The following is an 18,296-nucleotide window of genomic DNA, read 5'->3' as shown; positions in this document are numbered from 1 at the left end:
ATTTTCTTAGGAATCACCATTTAGTTATCTAACTTTGCTGAACAATAAAATCAGCAACAAACTGCGATTTCTGACCGAAATATTTTACACAGAAAAAAAATATTTACCAAATGTGAAAATTGTGAAATGTTTGAAATGTTATAACTTTTTTGTTTATTAGTTTACCATCACCAAATTTTTATGGTAGATTGCTAATACAATGGACCGTCTTCCCTAAAAAAATTACGTTGGTAAAAAGATAGGGTTTTGAGTTATTTGAGTATTTGTGGCAAAAATGATATTTTTTCATGTTAAAAAAGATTTTTTTTCACAGTGTATTTTTTCTTAGGAATCACCATTTAGTTATCTATCTTTGCTGAAAAATTCATAGCAATCGAACGAACCATTTTGGCTGTGCAGATTTTTGAATATTTTTGAACCATTTTCACATACACCCTTTTGAAAAGTTAATCGTGATTCAAAATAAAAATTTGTTATCGAAAAATGGCGATTTAGATGGAACTGAAAAACTGTGCAAAGTTTCAGTTCAATAGAAAATCATGAATTAAAAAATTTCCTTAATTTTGATGCTGTTGCTTGGAATCGCTCTCCTGTCAGAGCCTTTGCAGTCTCATTACTTGTGTCCTGGTTCCTGAGGTTTGTAGGTTGCTCGTTGAATGTCAGATGGCACACGCACCAGCCTATCTTGATCCTCCCTACTTTTTTGTTTTACTTCCGCCACACGTAACTGAACCAAAGCTACCTGTGTCCCTGCCGGTCCCTTCCGTAGCCAAACCGCTGGCGCTGTGGCGGCCTCCTGCACCTCGCACTGTTGGCACAGTGCCGTTGCGAGCTCTTCCACTTCGGTGACCTCGTCTAGGTTTTTCACCTTCAAAGTCGCCTCTTGTGTAAGAGCCCTTAACTCTACCCCTTCGCCAAGGACCTCTTGCTCTTGCGCTCCTTATCACGCTTTAGCTCCAGGATCATCTCGCCCGTACGAGTACGTCTGATACTGCGCACGAGCGCGACGCCTTTCTCGCGATTGGCACTTCTACCTACGGCTTTGAATTCTTCTCCATCCGCTCGACCTTCGTCCAGGCAGACAGCCTTTTCAGGCCCTAAACCCCCCTCGTGGCTACGCCAGTGATATTCATCAATGGTTTTCATAATAATAGACATAAAACTTTGAGTTCAGATTACTGCTGCAATAAAACCCTAATCAAACAAAACCAATCAGCTATGGAACTACTACTTTGGTACTCTAATTATTATTATTATAATCAACATTGTATTATTGTCATCGATTGTCGACAAGGGAGAAGCCCTTACATTTTAAGGCTTGTAACTTGTTATGTGAAAATGTTCTCCATCTTAATGATTGTCGTCAAACCCCATACTTGGACAAACAACTGCGCTCGGTATTCATCTTTTTTTTTTCAAAGGCCTGACCACTATCAAGCTGAATTCGTCAATTTATCTGCCGTAATAATGCGGTTCCAGTAAATTTCGGCGCTTCAGCCATCCATGCTTGCACAACCAACGCAGTCAATCGTTCACAGTAAATCTTTTGCTTTTTTTTTTCCGGGCAGTCGTCAGAAGATTTGTGCATCATCGTTTCGTCTCCCCCTAAGAACTGTATAAATCCTGCTGGCATTATTCAACTTACGGACGACGAAGGATAACGAACGTCTGCAACCGCAGCAGCTTCTCCTTTGTGTGACAAGTGGTAAAAAAGATGGTGATAAGACCCATAGCGCAATGATGATGATGATGATCGTGGTGCTCGTTACTTCATCCCACATAGCCATTTTGAGACAGATCAGGGATTTTGAGACCGTTTTCGGGAAGAACAGCTGGTGATGATATTTTCTATGAGGCTTTTTTGTATAAAAAATCTATGTTATATTTTCGATAACATTCAATAGTTCGTTTTTATTACATAAAATTCTCATTTTCCAGTACCAGTAGCAAAATATTCCACCGAGTAAATTTAACTAATTGATCCATCATGGAAAAGATTGAAACCTCCCAGACAATTTAAATATCACGAATTTTTATCCTCACAGCCCTAGATCCACTTTCACAAATAAATTCCATTTGTGGCACATCAAAATGTACGACCGAATGGGAAGCATCAATTCGAGCGAAATGCTTTCTGACCACAGCGCAAATAAATCAATATAAAATGAAACCAATTAAAATCCATTATTCGGTTTGTGTCTGTATGTGTGTCTGTGAAATACCGACTATCATGCCACTCACTCATCCGAAAGACTGCAAATCAATTCCTATATAAATTTGGCTTCGAGGTTTTGTTGCTCCGGATGCACTTCTCTATACAGCAGAACAAGTTGATGGACAGACAAAAGTGCATTTGCCATCCTCAACGCCATGCAGAACGTAGGTATGTACCTATATGAGAATCCACACACAATTGTCACTTCGAATAGCTGCATAGATTCGGTACAATATGGATTAGATTCTAGCTCGGTTGTGTTGTACCAACTCTTCTGGTCGTCTGACTGATTGGAATGTGGGTAGTGTTTCGGATCAATTTGATAGGAGTTGACATTGAATAATTCCTGGTAGTCATGTCACTATTGTCAACTCTGCCACAGTTACGGATTGGTGCGGTGAACGATGGAATGAAAATGGTTCGGAAAATTTCATTCATTACTTGACTGTACCAGACTGTCATGATGGTGTCGTCTATCTATTCCATCTGAATATTCTTTTTGGAAATGGAAAGCAATGAAGGTGGATATTATCTAATATATATGAACAATTTTTGGACGGTATTGACGACGTCATAATTGCTTCCTTGACCTGATCAAAAGTTACGTACTAACAGGCTACCGTTTTCAATAAAATACTATTACTATTACTAATCTTTCGTGGCGTTAACATTAAGTCTGACCACTTCAAAGTGATATTGATAGTCAAACTGAGCCAAAAAAAAACAACTAGACGAGCGGATCGGCTTCACAAGCCGGTGGACTAACATCAGTAAGAACCTGATACAGGACCTGCTAAAGCTCCGCAAATCGTTAGCTCTTTCCAAGAAGGAGTACGATCTCATGGTTGAAGAGCGGAGTACGACTGATGTGAGCGGTCCACCCAAACAGGCAGCTTCCTCTTTGCTGGAAACGTGACTATGCGGCACGAAAGCATGCAGCTCGTCGGAGCCATAGCGGAGAGGTTAAACCACCCTACGACTTGAGTTGCATGATCGAAACCTGTAGATGAGACACCAGACGCGGTCCAATAAGCGTACGGCAGAGACGGACGAAAGGCCAAAGAGGAAGAAGGTGACGGCCAGCGCGAGTAACCAGGCTGCCAAGTCAGTTGAGACCGCACAAGAGACAGGGAAACTAAGCCCCAAGAGACCAACCCTAAGACAAACGATGACTAACCGGACGAAGGGAAAGAGAACCCTTGGATTACCGTCGGAAAAGAGAAAAGTGTGAGAAATGTGAAGTTTGTCCGTAAACCCAAACGAAGCGGCGCACTAGTCTTCAAAACCGAGGCATACACGTACGTCGAGGTGCTGAGGGCCATACGAGGCGAAAATCGTATGTCACTGCTGGGCGCTGATGGCGATGCTAGCGCTGAAAAAGGAGGTGGCCAAGAAAGGCACCTCCTACAAAGCACTAGCTCAGGACAGGAGGTACTGAACGAAAAAGTGCATGTAAGAGCCCTAACAGCGGAGGCGACTCTCCAATGTAAAAAACCTGGACAAGATTACTAAAGACGACGAGCTCGCAGCCGCACTTAAACAGCAGTGCAAGGTAGATACACAAACTGCATTGATCCGCCTGCGAAAGGGCCCGGCAGGCACGCATATCGCCACGATTAAGCTCCCAGTGGGAGATATTAATAGGGCGGTTACAGTCGTGAAGGTCCGAATTGGCTGGCCAGCAGTGGTCAATTGATCTCAAAGTGACTCGGGAGTACCCACGTCCGATAGAAGCATGGGACTCGGCAAAATGAGAAACGACATAAAAAACCCGCTTTTTTTCGGGAGAAAAATAAGCATCCTAGAAGAAATTGTGTACGAACAAAAAGAACTGCTCAGTCGTCCACAAGGAATATGGAATGTTCACCAGAACTTCAACATGTACATTAGAGTGGGTCATCGTTTATATGGAAAAGTGAAAAATTCAATGGTATCCCATCAGATCAAAGCTTTTTTGATACTATTTCAGGACCCAAATAAGTGTGCAAAATTTGGGCACGATCGGTTATGTCTACGTTTTGCGCATCGCGTTTGAAGTTTGTATGGGGTTTTACATGGGAAAACACACTTTTTCGCATTTCTCTCACAACAAGCTCGAATTTTTCTAAAACCGTGTGACCGTTAAAGTGAAAACATAGCCTAGGGTGTCCTGAAAAACTTTGTCGAAGACCGCAAAGTGATCTGATGCTTATGAAAAAAGTTATAGCGTTCGCATTGCTTGAAGAAACATCATGATTTTGTTGCTATTGTTATTCCTTTACATGCGGTTTGCTGGTTATAACCATTTTTACAAGCATCGGATCGCTTTGCGGGCTTCAACAAAGTTCTTCAGAACATCCTAGGTTATCAATTTACAGTATCGGTTAAAAATTTTCAGACAAACTTTTTCAAGTTATGGCTAAAATGCAAAAAAGTATGTTTTCCCATACAAAATCCCATACAAATTTCAATTGCAATGCGCAAAGTGTAGACGCAACCGATCTTGCTCAAATTTTGCACAGATACTCAGGACCCAAAACGGAACCAAAAAAGCTTTGATCTGAGAAAACGCTTCCGATGACCCACACTAATGTACATACCTCAATGGTTTCGTGCCGCGAGCCGAATTGTGCACGGGATAAGGATGGGTGCATCTTGATGGAAGGACATGAGGTGATCCATAGTTGGAAGCAGCACAACGACGAACATCTGCGTGGCGCGTGGAGGGGCAGCAAGGATTACAGCTCCGGGGCCTGACGAAGGATAAGCACTCGCAGAAGCGGGCGAGGTAGCCGTCAGGTAAGAAGCTCTTTAGCGATGCCCGCAAAGCTAGGTGGATTCTAACCCCGAAGGTCGACAGTATTGCCGGCAAGTCGGGCCCCAGCCAGGCGTCCCGGAAAGCTGGAAAAGTTGGGCCTGAAAAGTCTGACCCGTCCCGGATGGAAGGGAACAGGGGGGTTGTGACCGTTGTTAGGCTCTCAGCAATCACTAGAGATGGGAAATCTGATCCGGACCCGCTAAAAAGATCCGTATCAGTAAAGTGAGCTAGTGAGCCATGGATCTTTTTTTAGAAAGAGCCGGATCACTAGTGTACATGCTTCTGTGAGGAAGAGCCTGAATCTAAAGTAATCGTACAGAAAAACTTGTAGTTAGAAGACACAGAATGTTGCTAATTGACAAATTGAGGGATAAATTTTTGAAAAAAATCGCGTTCTGGTGGGATTCGAACCCACGACCCCGTATTCGCTAGACCGGTGCTATAACCAACTAAGCCACAGAACAGGTGATAATTCTGCGGAATAGAAAGCCAAACTGAACCCGAGCCCTCACCATGAACATTCACTTTTTCAAGAACCATCTATCTCTCTTTCGGCTTAGATGTCAATCCACAACACAGCCTCGTTTGTGCCCAACAACTACAAGTGAGAGCGTATTATTTTTATTTGAAGCCGAGACTTACTCTCGCACTCCGCATACCTAGCCACCAAGCAGTCTGTTTGCTGGTGGCTAATTCAGTATGCGTCGAGAGCTCGGCACGGTCGCACGCTCCACGACCAACTGCGCCGATGACGCAAGGTAGGGTACACTGATATATGTTGCCCTTTACCTTTACCAGCTAACCTGGTAAATGCCAGTAAAGGGCAACATATATCAGTGTAAAGTAATCGATAGGTTCCTCTTGTTTTTCTCTGGTTCATTCCCAAATCCGACGAAACGTTATGATCTTGTGCCTACTTTTCGAACCCTCTAAGCCACAGCTTCCCAACCTTCGTTTCGCGACCCCCCAACCGCTTGCTGGCACGCTTCGATTGTTTTGCGAAAAGCGCAGTGACGACAGACTGGGGGGTCGCGAGAGCCAAGGTTGGGAACCGTGGCTCTAAGAGGCTGTCCATAAACCACGTGGTCATTTTTTTGGGACAGGCAGAGCTGATCTGAACGATCCGAACCCGAACTCACACATTCTAACTCCTTTCGTTCGGTTCTTCAGCAGTGTGTTGTGTGGTGCTGGGCGCTGGGAGAGAGATAATAGAGGCTTGCAGCAAAAACCTAACCTCATCGAATTCTCATACGATTTGTAAACATTGCCCTCAATTTTTTTTTTTAGGGCAAGGACGGCTTTATGGACCGACGCCGAAGGAAAGAAAGAGAAGGAGACAATGCTGACGTCACTGTGCAAGCGCTCATGTGGGGGCTATAGACCACCTCACGGCGAAATTCTATCTCTTTTGCTCCTTCAGAGAGTTTGAAAACAACAGGACCAGTACCTGTCAAATTTGACAGGTGTTGGTCCTGTTGTTTTCTAATTTCCCGTACACAGTAAAACCGCTCAGCACTAAAATGTGTAAGCCCTACTCATAAGTGCATAATTTCCAGACCACACAAAAATGTGTTACAGTTACACATTCTCAAAAACAGCTCGTACACTCGTCTAGATGCGAAATGTCGATATTTTTTTTTGTTTTCCAAGGTCACTAGTAAACCTAGCTGGATTGCTGTACAAAAATTTTTGCGGATTTAACGATTTTGCGGACACAGGAGCTGATTTTGTGAATGTGCAAGGGTTACACATTTTTGGTGTAGTCTGGAAATTATGCACTTTTGTGCTGAGCGGCGTTAGCGTGTAGTAGAGAAAGAGAGCGATTTCTTGATGACGTCACCGTGCAATGGGCAGTGCTATAACGCATCAAGAGAATGAGTATCGCATGCTGTGTTCGATAGAACAAACAACACAGCGCACGAGTAACTTTCACGCAGCGAGCAAAAAGCCAAAGGAAATTTCACTCATATTTGTGTACGACTGGATCAACACAAAAAATGTGCTGATCCGGTGGTACACAAATCTGCGTGAAATTTCTTTTGTCTTTTCGGTCGCTGCGTGAAAGTTACTCGTTGCGCTGTGTACATCGAGTTTTGCGCGTGGAAGCAAGCAATCCCATTCGCTCAGTGAGGCTTGTTAGTTCATAACGGAGCCGCTGATCCGCTCTCAAGATCCGGTTCACTAATGTCATGGATTCGGTTCGGATCCGTTCACTGAGTGAGCCGTTTTGCCCACCTCTAGCAATCACAAAGTAGGGCGAACCAAGAGGAGGACCCCCTCGAACGAAAGTCGAGCGGGAAAAAAAATGAAAAAGAGAAACGCGAGTCAAGGAGATCAGGGATGCCAAACCAAGAAGGCGTAGAAGAACAGGTACAGGCGCGTGAAAGGGACGCGCTCGTCATCAAGACCGAATAATCAAATGTACTCGAACGTTTTGAAGACGATGCGAGGCGAAGCCAAGTTCGTAGATCTGGCAACCGACGTGCGCAGTATTGGACGTATTCGTACGGATGAAATGATCCTATAGCTCAAACGCGACAAGAAACGCAAGGACGTCATCTACAAAAATCTTACGAAAAAAAGTCCTTGGCAAAGAGGTCCAAAAGAGGGTTCTTACAGCAGAGGCAACCTGAAGGTGAAGAACCTAGACGAAGTCACTGAAGCGGAAGTAGAGGTGTGCGCCGATTTGAAATCTGTCGGCGGTGGCGTTTTGCACTTTCTTGGCCGGCGGCGGCGGCGTGAAACGGCGTGGCCATAATTTTTAATTTTTTGTTAATTGCGTTAATCAATACCAGTGTTTTATTTATTAATTTTTTTTTTTTAACTCATCATTTTGCAGATGCTTTGACATGTTTATAGTTACGGTTTCTCTAATTTTTTATTTTCACATATTTTTTGAAAATTTATTGAAATAATTGTTATGGTGAATCATCAATCAGCTGCCCAAAAAAATAACCAGAACGACCTCCTATAGGAATTCCCGGAAGAAATTCTAGAAGTATTCCCGGTGGAATTTCCAGAGGAATTTCCAAATAAACTCTTAAAGGAATTCCCTGAGGAACTCGTAGAGGCATTCCTGTAGGTACACCTAGAGGGATTCCCGGATGAACTCCTAAACGAATTTCCAAAAGAACATCTAAAAGAATTCCCTAATGAACTCTTAGAGGAACGTTTAGGAAACTCCTGGAAGAATTCCGGAAACAAATCCTAGAAGAACTCTTAGAGAAATTGCCGGAAGAAATCTCAGTGGAATACACGGGCGAACTCTTAGAGGTAATTCCGGAGAAATTCTTAGGGGAATTACCGGAGGAACTCATAGAAGAATTCTCGGTGTAAATTCCGGGCATTTGTTGTGCAACTCTCAGAAATACTTTCAGAGCAACTAGTAAAGTAATTGCCGGAAAACCTTTGGATGAAATTCCGGAGGAACTCCTAGAGAAATTGCTGAAGAATTTCGGAAAGGAATTCAAGGAGGAACTCGTAGAGAAATTACCAAAGGTATTCCTAGATGAGTTTCCGGATAAACTCTTAAAGGAGTTCCCGGAAGAATTTCTTGAGGAATTCTCAGCCGGATTTCTAGAGCAATTCCCGAAGAAATGCATAAAGAAATTCCCTGAGAAACTCACAGAGGAACTGGTAGAAGAATTCCCGGAGGAACTCCTAGAGACATTTCCGGATGAACTCCCACATAAATTCCTGAGAGAAGTTCTAGACAAATTCTCGATAGAACTTCTAGAAGAATTCCCAAAAAATTCGTGAAGAAATTCCCGGAATAACTCGTAGAGGAATGCCCGAATGAACTCAGATACTTCTAGAGAAATTCCTGGGAGAACTCCTAGAAGAACGTTCGGAGAAACTCCTGGGTGTATTCCTGGAACTTTAGAGGAATTTCCGGAAGAACTTCTAGAGAAACTTCCGGGAGAATTCTTAAAGGAATTTTCGAAGGAAACTCTTGTCATACCCAGTGCAACTTATAGAAAAAAAACTTATAGAGCAACTCACTATGAATTTGCCTAGGGAACTTCTTCCCGGTGAAACTCGTAAAGGTGTTCCCGAAGATATTCGAACTCCCGGAAGTACTCCTAGACGAATTCCCGGAAGAACTTTATCGAAAGTTACGGTGAAACTCTTAGTGTGATTCCCGGAAATAAAATCGGTAAGGAATCCCCAAAGGAACTCGTAGAAAAATTCCCGGAGGAATTCCTGGAGGAAATCCTAGAGAAATTCAAAGAGGAACTTCTAGAGGAATAATTTCTGGAAAAGTTCTTAAAGAAACATGCCGAAAGAACTCCTAGAAACATTCTCTGAAGAACTCCTTGAGGAATAACAAGAGAACCTGCAATTTCTATGAACTCTTAAAGGAATTCCCGTAGAAATTCGTTAAGGAATTCCCGAATGAACTCGTTGAATAACTCGTGAAGGAATTCCCGAAGGTGCTGCGAGAGGAATTGCCGGACGATCTTCTAAAGGAATTCCCAGGAAACACTTCTAGAGGAATTCCCGGAGGATCTTCTAAAAGAATACCCGGAGTAATTCTTAGAGGAATTTCTGGAGGAAGTACTACAAAAAGTCTCAGTGAAACTTTCCATCCTGGGCAATTGCCAGCCATCGCCTTGACCTGTGGCCAGGTCAAATTTCTGTCGACTTGCTTGATTTCGTTATTCAAGCTGCGCCGCCATGAGCCTCTGGGTCTTTTTTTTTTTTTTTTTTTATAGAATGAGGAAACCTGTTGGTTAGCAACACCGTAGGAAAACCACATTCTGCACTACCTGACCTTGCTCCGCGGCACGCCCGTTAGGGATTACTTCGTAGAGGAGGGGGGGACTGTGCTTTCGCACTCTCGCTCATCTGTCAGCCATCACACTCGGCATATCTCTAGGGGGCCAACTCGACTAACTGTTGGTCGGCCCGCCATTTCCTTTGGAGGTGGAGCACGATTGTGGATACCGTGGTCGACACGGCATTCCACTCGTCCACCCCCGTACACATCCTCTCAATAATGTTATCGGGAGTAGTATCCCTGCCGCATACCTCTAACATGCTCGACCTCTGCTCCGCAAAACGCGGGCACTCGAAGAGTACATGTTCCGCCGTTTCCGCCCTGTTTGCACACTCCGGGCATGAGGGTGAGTTTGCATGCCCGAACCTGTGCAGGTACCACCTAAAGCACCCATGGCCCGACAGGAATTGTGTCAGGTGAAAGTTCACTTCGCCATGGGGCCTACACGTCCACCGGGACACGCTCGGTATGAGCCTGTGTGTCCACCTACCCTTTGTTGAAGAGTCCCAGACTCTTTGCCATTTCACCATAGACGAAGTTCTGGCGTTTCGTCGCGCACCTCTCGTACCTCTTTCATCGTAGCACTCAACATCCTCGGCCAACACCAATGCTATCGGCATCATGCCCGCTAGCACGCATACCGCGTGCAGACTGGCGGTTGTTCACCACCACCACCTCTGTCTTGTGGTGTGCGAGTGTCAGTTGCCTCGACCTCATCCAGCCCTCCACTATGTCAATCGCATGCGCTGCCGTCAATTCCACCTCTTCGAGCGACTCACCGTATACCACCAGGGTAATGTCGTCGGCGAAGCCAACCAACTTTACTCCCGGTGGTAGTGCTAGCCTCAGTACTCCATCATATGCCGCGTTCCACAGTACCGGACCCAAGATGGATCCTTGCGGTACACCTGCAGTGACATTGTACTGTTTTTGGCCTTCCTCGGTATCGTAAATCAGCACCCTGTTCTGGAAGTAACTACCCAGAATACGCCTTAGGCCAGCCGGGACACCTAAGCGAGATATGGCGCTCTCTATGGCGGCCCAGCTTACACTATTGAAGGCGTTTCTAACGTCTAGCGTTACGATCGCGCAGTACCGTATGCCTCTCCTCTTTTTCTGCAGCGCAATTTCGGCCAATCCAGTCACCGACCTAATGGCATCCACTGTCGATCTACCTTTGCGAAACCCGTACTGGCTGTCTGATAGCCCCGCGTTGTCCGACCTCTCGGTATAGACCAATAACCTTGACAGAATGATCCGCTCTAGGAGTTTCCCGGCCGTGTCTAGGAGGCAAATTGGTCTATAAGCCGACGGGTCGCCTGGTGGCTTCCCGTGCTTGGGCAGTAGAACCAATTTTTGCCTTTTCCACCTCTCCGGAAACTCGCCTCTATCCAAGCATCTCTGCATAGCCGATCTGACCATGTCAGGGCTAGCCTCGATTGCCGCTTTAATAGCCACCGTCGGAATGCCATCCGGGCCCGGGGCCTTGTTCAGCTTAAGTGATTTCGCAATTGCGGCTAACTCCTCATTCGTCACTGGGGGAACCTCACTCGGACCAGGATGGTCTTGTGGTGTGGGTGCCCATGGTCTCACCTCGTGGTGCGGGAACAACGTTTCCACAATCCTCTGCAGCATCGCGGGAGAGCGTTCCGGTGGTGCAGATGTGACTTTCGTTTTGCACATGACTACGCGGTATGCATCTCCCCAGGGGGTTGTGTTGGCCGTCTGACAGAGATCGTTGAAGCACGCCCGCTTACGCGCCTTGATCTCTTTGTTCAGTGCCAACTTTGCCGCCCTGTATGCCACCTCTCGCTCCGCTCTCGACTCATCGGTCCGGGCTTTCTGCATCCTTCTCCTTGCCCTGTGGCAAGATGCACGGAGCTCCGCGATTTCTTGACACCACCAGTACACCGGTCTTCGTCCATTCCTGGGTATGGATCGCCTCGGCATTGCCGCATCACACGCTCGTCTCAAGGTACCAACTAGACCGTCGCTAGACAAGTAGTCTGTATTCTGCTCCATGAGCATCCGCTCCACAAATGCCGGCTTATCGAAACTCGAGGTTAGCCATCCTCGGTGAGTGTCGCTTATCCTCGACTGCTGCCGTCTACCGCCCTGTTCGATACTGTATCGAATCGCCAGGTGATCACTATGCGTGTACCCGTTATCAACTCTCCAGTCTGAGCTAGGGTTAAGCCCTGGGCTCCAGAAGGTCACATCAATGATGGACTCCGCACCGTTTCTGCTAAAAGTGCTTACACTGCCGACATTCGCGATCTCAACGTTCAATCCCGCCATAGCTTCGAGTAGAGCCCAACCTCTCTCGTTCGTAGAGCGTCTGCCCCACTCGACCGCCCACGCGTTAAAGTCCCCACCGATGACCAAGGGGCTCAGTCCAGCTAGAGCGCTTGACAGCGAATCTAGCATGGACGAGAACTGACCTATCGGCCACCTAGGTGGGGCATAGCAGCTGCAGTAGTAGACTCCGCCGATCTTCGCAATCGCGAAGCCCTCGCACGTCGTGGAGATTATCTCCTGGACCGGGTACCGACCGGTCGTACAGATCGCCGCTTTCTTGGCCTTATCCGCAACCCAGTTCCCGTTATTGGGGGGGATGCGGTATGGGTCCGAAAGAAGCGCGATGTCTATACTCGACTCCGAGGCGGATTGCCACAACAGCTGCTGCGCGGCTTCACAGTGATTCAGGTTCAACTGTGTGACTTGTGTCATTTTCGGCCGTTACGTCCACTTATGCTTGGGAACTTAGGCCCACCCGTCACATGGCCCTTGTTCGTCGTGCAAATCAGACACTTTGGCGCCGATTTACACTCCCTGACGAAGTGGCCTTCTTCTCCGCATCTCCTGCAGAGCTTGCTCCTATCCGGGCCTTTGCATGCCCACGACTTGTGGCCTCGTCCGAAACACCTGAAGCACACTTCCGGCGGCTCACATACACTGAGCGGGCACTCCGACCATCCGACTTCAACCATGCCCTTAGCAGTCGCTTTCTTCGCTTCCCCGACTGGAGGCTTTTTTTTTCCTTCTAAACCATAGGGGGATAATCTGCTCAACAGACACCCTAACAGAAGGTTAGGGTAGTGTAGGTCTGACAGGCCGTCTTCTACAACAAAAGTAAAATCCAGGTCTACTCTCTCCTCGTACCCACTAAACCATTCCTATGGTCGCCAAACCCTACGTCTCTCCGGAACCACCAAGAAGGTATTGCTTCAGAGAGGGGCTAGTGCACATCGCACCCACAAGGTTAGCTGCGTAGCCTGCAGCAACGAACATCGATGACTCGCTTTGGAGAGTCCATCACGGTAGCATGCTGGCGCTTAGCCAGTTTCCCGAGTGGTCCTCGCCACTCCCTTTGTCCTCGGATGGCGGGCAGGGTCAACCCCGCCCGCGCCCTACTGCTGAGCGGACATCAAGAACTGATGCCCACGTGCAACCCGATCTGACCTGCCCGTAAGGAAGGGTATCACTACCCTTCAGGCCCTATCAGATGCACCCGTAGGTTGCAGACAGCAGGATCTCACCTACCCCGACCCTTGCCGGGGACCCCTTTCCAACCGCGGGCTCGGATCCAACCCAGTAGACCGACGCCACGACAGCACCACTACCGGGACTTCCTCTCCGCGGCCACTTAATCGTTGTAAGGGTCGATCTCGACCGCAGGGCACCGGTATGACCTACGAAGCCGACTCCGAACCCCTGGACCACCTCTTGTACTGCATCTGGACTAGCCATTCTCCGAGTCCACGCGCCACCTCCTCTGTAGCTCCCAGACGATGTGGGTAATAGCCGTTGAAACGGCGTTCCAGCCAAACTCATCCCTACACATCCTCTGGACCAAGTTGTCCGGAGTTGTGTCCTCCCCGCATGTGGCAAGCATGCGGTCACGCATTGTGCGAAAACGCGGGCACACGAACAAAACGTGTTCCGCCGTTTCCTCTAAACCATTGCACACTGGGCATTCGGGAGAATCCGCATGCCCGAAACGGTGTAGATACTGTCGGAAGCAACCATGACCTGTAAGGACCTGTGTCAGGTGGAATGTGACTTCCCCATGGTGCCTATTAATCCAACTATCTACCCTCGGTATCAACCTATAGGTCCACCTTCCTTTGGTGGAACTGTCCCACGCACGCTGCCATTTGACCATAGAGGCCATCCTGACAGTCCTGCGTATGCCTCTTGTGCCGCGCATTTCGAAGCACTCCATGTCCTCATTGATAAGAATGCTGATAGGCACCATACCAGTAATGACGCAGAGAGCGTCGTGTGACACGGTACGGTACGCGATCGCAACCCTCAGGCACATAAGCCTGTAAGTACTTTCCAGCTTCCGTCGGTAGCATTTAGTACTTAGCGCGATGCCCCACGCCGGGCCGCCATACCTAAGTATGGATGTAGCAACACTAGCCAGAAGCTTGCGCTTACTGGCGTACACCGCAGAGCTATTGGACATCATCCGGGACAGTGCCGCAATAGCTGTGGAGGCTCTTTGACAGGCATAATCGACGTGGCTACCGAAGGTAAGCTTATCGTCGATCATCACGCCCAAGTGTTTGACGGAGCGCTTTGACAGGATAGTACAGTCTCCTACACTGATCTCCGTCTGCTGCTCCGACTTCAGATTGTTAACAACCGTCACCTCTGTCTTATGGTGAGCCAGCTCCAGTTTCCTGGACCGCATCCACGCCTCCACAACCTTGATCGAGTGGTTGGTAGTCAACTTTACCTCCTCGATCGTTTCACCGTAGACTTCGAGCGTAATGTCGTCGGCAAATCCGACAATCACCACTCCCACTGGATACTCTAACCTCAACACCTCGTCGTACATGACATTCCATAACACCGGACCCAGGATGGAACCTTGCGGGACTCCTGAGGTTATGTGAAAGCACTTCCGACCCACCTCCGTGTCGTAGACTAGTACACGATTCTGAAAGTAACTTCCGAGAATCTTGTACAGGTACTCCGGTATCCCCAGACGCAAGAGCGCATCAGCAATAGCAGACCAGCTGGCGCTATTAAACGCATTCCTTACATCCAGAGTCACTACCGCGCAAAAGCGAATTCCCCTCCTCTTAGGCTCGAGTGCTTTCTCGGCGGTTTTTGTAACCGACAAGATAGCGTCTACGGTGGACCTCCCCTTCCGGAAGCCGTACTGGTTACTCGAAAGACCATTTTCGCCCTCGGTGAACCGCAACATTCTATTGAGGATGATCTTTTCGAGCACCTTCCCCGCCGTGTCAATCAAGCATATTGGTCTATATGCCGACGGGTCTCCGGGTGGTTTCCCCGCCTTTGGCAATAGTACCAGGCTCTGCCTCTTCCAAGCTTCTGGGAAAACTCCCTCGTCCAGGCATTTCTGCATAGCAGACCTGAACATCTCGGGAGCCTCTGCAATAGCTACTTTTAAGGCCAGGTTCGGAACTCCGTCCGGACCTGGGGCCTTACCTACGCTAAGGGACTTAGCTATCCCCGCAAGTTCCACATCAGTGACCCTCTCCTCATCGCCAGCCCCAGTCCCCGGCTGTCCTACGAAAGGAGGCCAAGGACTAGGATCATGACGCGGAAAAAGTCCTCCAATGATCCCCTCCAACATCTCTGGAGATTGCTCTGTAGGAGCCATCACACCTCTCGTCTTGGCCATAACGATCCTGTAGGCGTCACCCCACGGGTTCGTATTGGCACTCTGACAGAGACCCTCAAAACAGGCCTTTTTGCTTGCTCTTATCTCGGTCTTAAGCGCGGCTTTTGCAGCGGCGAACACCACCCGCCGTTCGTTTCGCTCTTCCTCTGATCGTGCTCGCTGCATCCGCCGCCTAGCCCGTAGGCAGGCGCGGCGCAGGTCCGCAATCGCGTCGGTCCACCAGTAAGCCGATGGCCTCCCATTTCTAGGGTGGACTCGCCTAGGCATGGTCGCATCACACGCACGTGAGAGCACCGCTACCAGCTCGTCGCCGTCTAAACCGAGTAAGTTTCGCTCACGGCGGAGCGCCTCCCTAAATACCCCTTCGTCGAAGTATGATGTCTTCCACCTGCGAGGGCTTGGCCTTGGCCTAGCCGCCTCTTCTTCTATCCGCTGTCTGCTGTTATTGTAGTCGATACTGTAGCGAACCGCCAGGTGGTCGCTGTGAGTGTAGCCATCATCTACTCTCCAGTTCGAACTACTTGTTAGGCCAGGACTACAAAAGGTCACGTCAATAATTGACTCCGCTCCGTTTCGACTAAAGGTACTCTTGGTACCGACATTAGCCAAGTCGACATCTAAGATGGCCAGTGTTTCTAGCAGGATCTGACCCCGCTGGTTCGTGAAACGGCTTCCCCATTCCACGGCCCAGGCATTAAAGGCGCCCGCTATTACCACCGGCCTTCGCCCTGTTAGCACGGTCGTTAAGCGGTCCAGCATTTGCGTGAACTGCTCGATCGGCCGCCGCGGAGGCGCATAACAGCTACAGAAGAAGACCCCGTTTACTTTGGCGACCACGAAGGCCGAAGGCCGACTGGAGGCTTGATCGTCGCGATCTGCGTACCTGCTGGGCCTCGCCTGATGTGGATCGATGCGCTTGGCGCCTCCACATTACACTGCTGTTTAAGAACAGCAGAGAGCTCCTCCGCGGTGGTGATCTCATCCAAGTTCTTGCACTGGATGGTCATCTCCGGCGTCAGAGCCCTCACCCGCACTTTTTCACCAAGCACCTCTTGTGCTAGAGCCGTGTAGGAAGAGCCCTTGTTAACGGCATTCTTCTTCAGCTCTAGCATCATCTCTCCAGTCCTAGTGCGCCGGATGCTTTTAACATCCGCGCCTAGTCCCGAGAGACGATCCTCGCTCCGCATAGCCCGCAGCACATCTGCGTAGCTATTGCCCTCTGCTTTGAGCACCAGTGCGTCGCCTTTCGTACGCTTACGCGCCGGCTTCGCCTTGGTTTTGCTCAAAACCTTCTCTCTTTCCACGCGCCCTCTCTTGCCAACCGTGATCCAAGGGTTCACCTTCCCTTGGACCGGTTGGTCACTGCTACCGCTCTTAGCAGTCTCGCCTCGGGGTTTCGGCTCTTTGCCCCGAGCCCGTTTCGCGACCGGCTTGGCGTTGCTCGCACTACGCGGGCGTTTGCCACTCACCGGCCGCTTCTCATCCATCGATCTCGGCCGTTTGGTTTGGGCCGAGATTTTTTCACTCTCTGCAGCCCCACCTGGCTGCACCTTGCACACACTCTCTGTGGAGGAGCGGTCCGTTTGCGTGGACCTCTCCTCTCTACCCGCACTACGATCAAACAGGAGATCGTACTCCCTCCGGGCCTGGGCGACCGAATCGCGGAGCCTCAGCAGACCTTTTTTAAGGTCTTTGCTGATGTTGTTCCGCCCACTGGTGTATCCGATCAGCTCGTCGAGATGTTCGGAGACCACCAGCAGCTTCGGAAGTCCATCCCTATTGCGAATCAGCGCACGCATGAGCTCTGCTCCACTCATCTGCGTGTCCTCTATTGCCGACCCGACCCTCGGAGTGCCATACTCCGACACTTGCGGGGATTCTACCCTCGACGCCTGCGTTGGTGATCTGACCAGTCCACTTTTCGCGAACGGGTTGATCACCTCACCCTCCACGTTCTCAGATTCCCTAATTAAATACGTTTCCATCTCTACTGTAAGGGTCCCCCTTAGAGCCGCTATCCCTCACTGCCACTGAAGTAGTCGCCCAAGGATCCCGGTGGTTATCTATGCAAGCAGGGAGGCCACCCACGGGTTGGCACAGGCCCTTATGGGACCTGAGCTCAGAGCCAGGATCAGCGCAAATCAGGATACTTCAACTGAACCTACCTCCACCCAGTTAGTTTCCTAAGCTGAAAACAGTTCGGGAACGTACTCTAAGGCCTTGCCAAGGTTTTATGGGACGGAAGGCGGCTCCGACATTAGCCCATCCGTCGTTTCAGGTCAGTGTCACCCGGCCCTACTAAGAGGATAGAATGCCGTCACCACCAGCACTCCTCTACTCCGCGGTCCTCTTAGAGTGTACCATCTCATTGACCAGTATCGTCGCGCGCCAGTATATCGTAATCAGGAGCTTACTGACATCGCTCCTGATGTGCCCGAGGCACCCCTGACTAGGCTATGGCACTTTGGAAGCGGTGCCGGTTCGCTTGAACAGAGTTGATGCTTCCGGATGTGTGGTATTTCTGAAGAGGCCCAGCAGAGCCCACTGCTGAACCCCCGCCACGCCTAGGCAAACTCCGCTTGAACAGTTCGTGTGCAGCGCACATGATGCTCGGTCACCTTGCGATGCCAAAGGTGGTGAGTCCTCACTGATGTTAGAACATGCTTCGCCTAAGAAACGCCATCTTAAGCTCCCACCGAGAGCACACCGACTTAAGCCTCTGGGTCTGCCTCTGCTGCGATGTCCTCCTGGGTTCCAATCTAACGCTTGTTTGTAGATTTCGTTTCCACCCCTGCGTAGAGTGTGGCCGACGCACCTCCACTTTCGCTTTTTGTACTCAGCA

Source organism: Aedes albopictus, chromosome 1 (assembly GCF_035046485.1).
Source record: "Aedes albopictus strain Foshan chromosome 1, AalbF5, whole genome shotgun sequence".
Taxonomy (NCBI): domain Eukaryota; kingdom Metazoa; phylum Arthropoda; class Insecta; order Diptera; family Culicidae; genus Aedes; species Aedes albopictus.
This window is presented reverse-complemented; position numbering follows the sequence as displayed.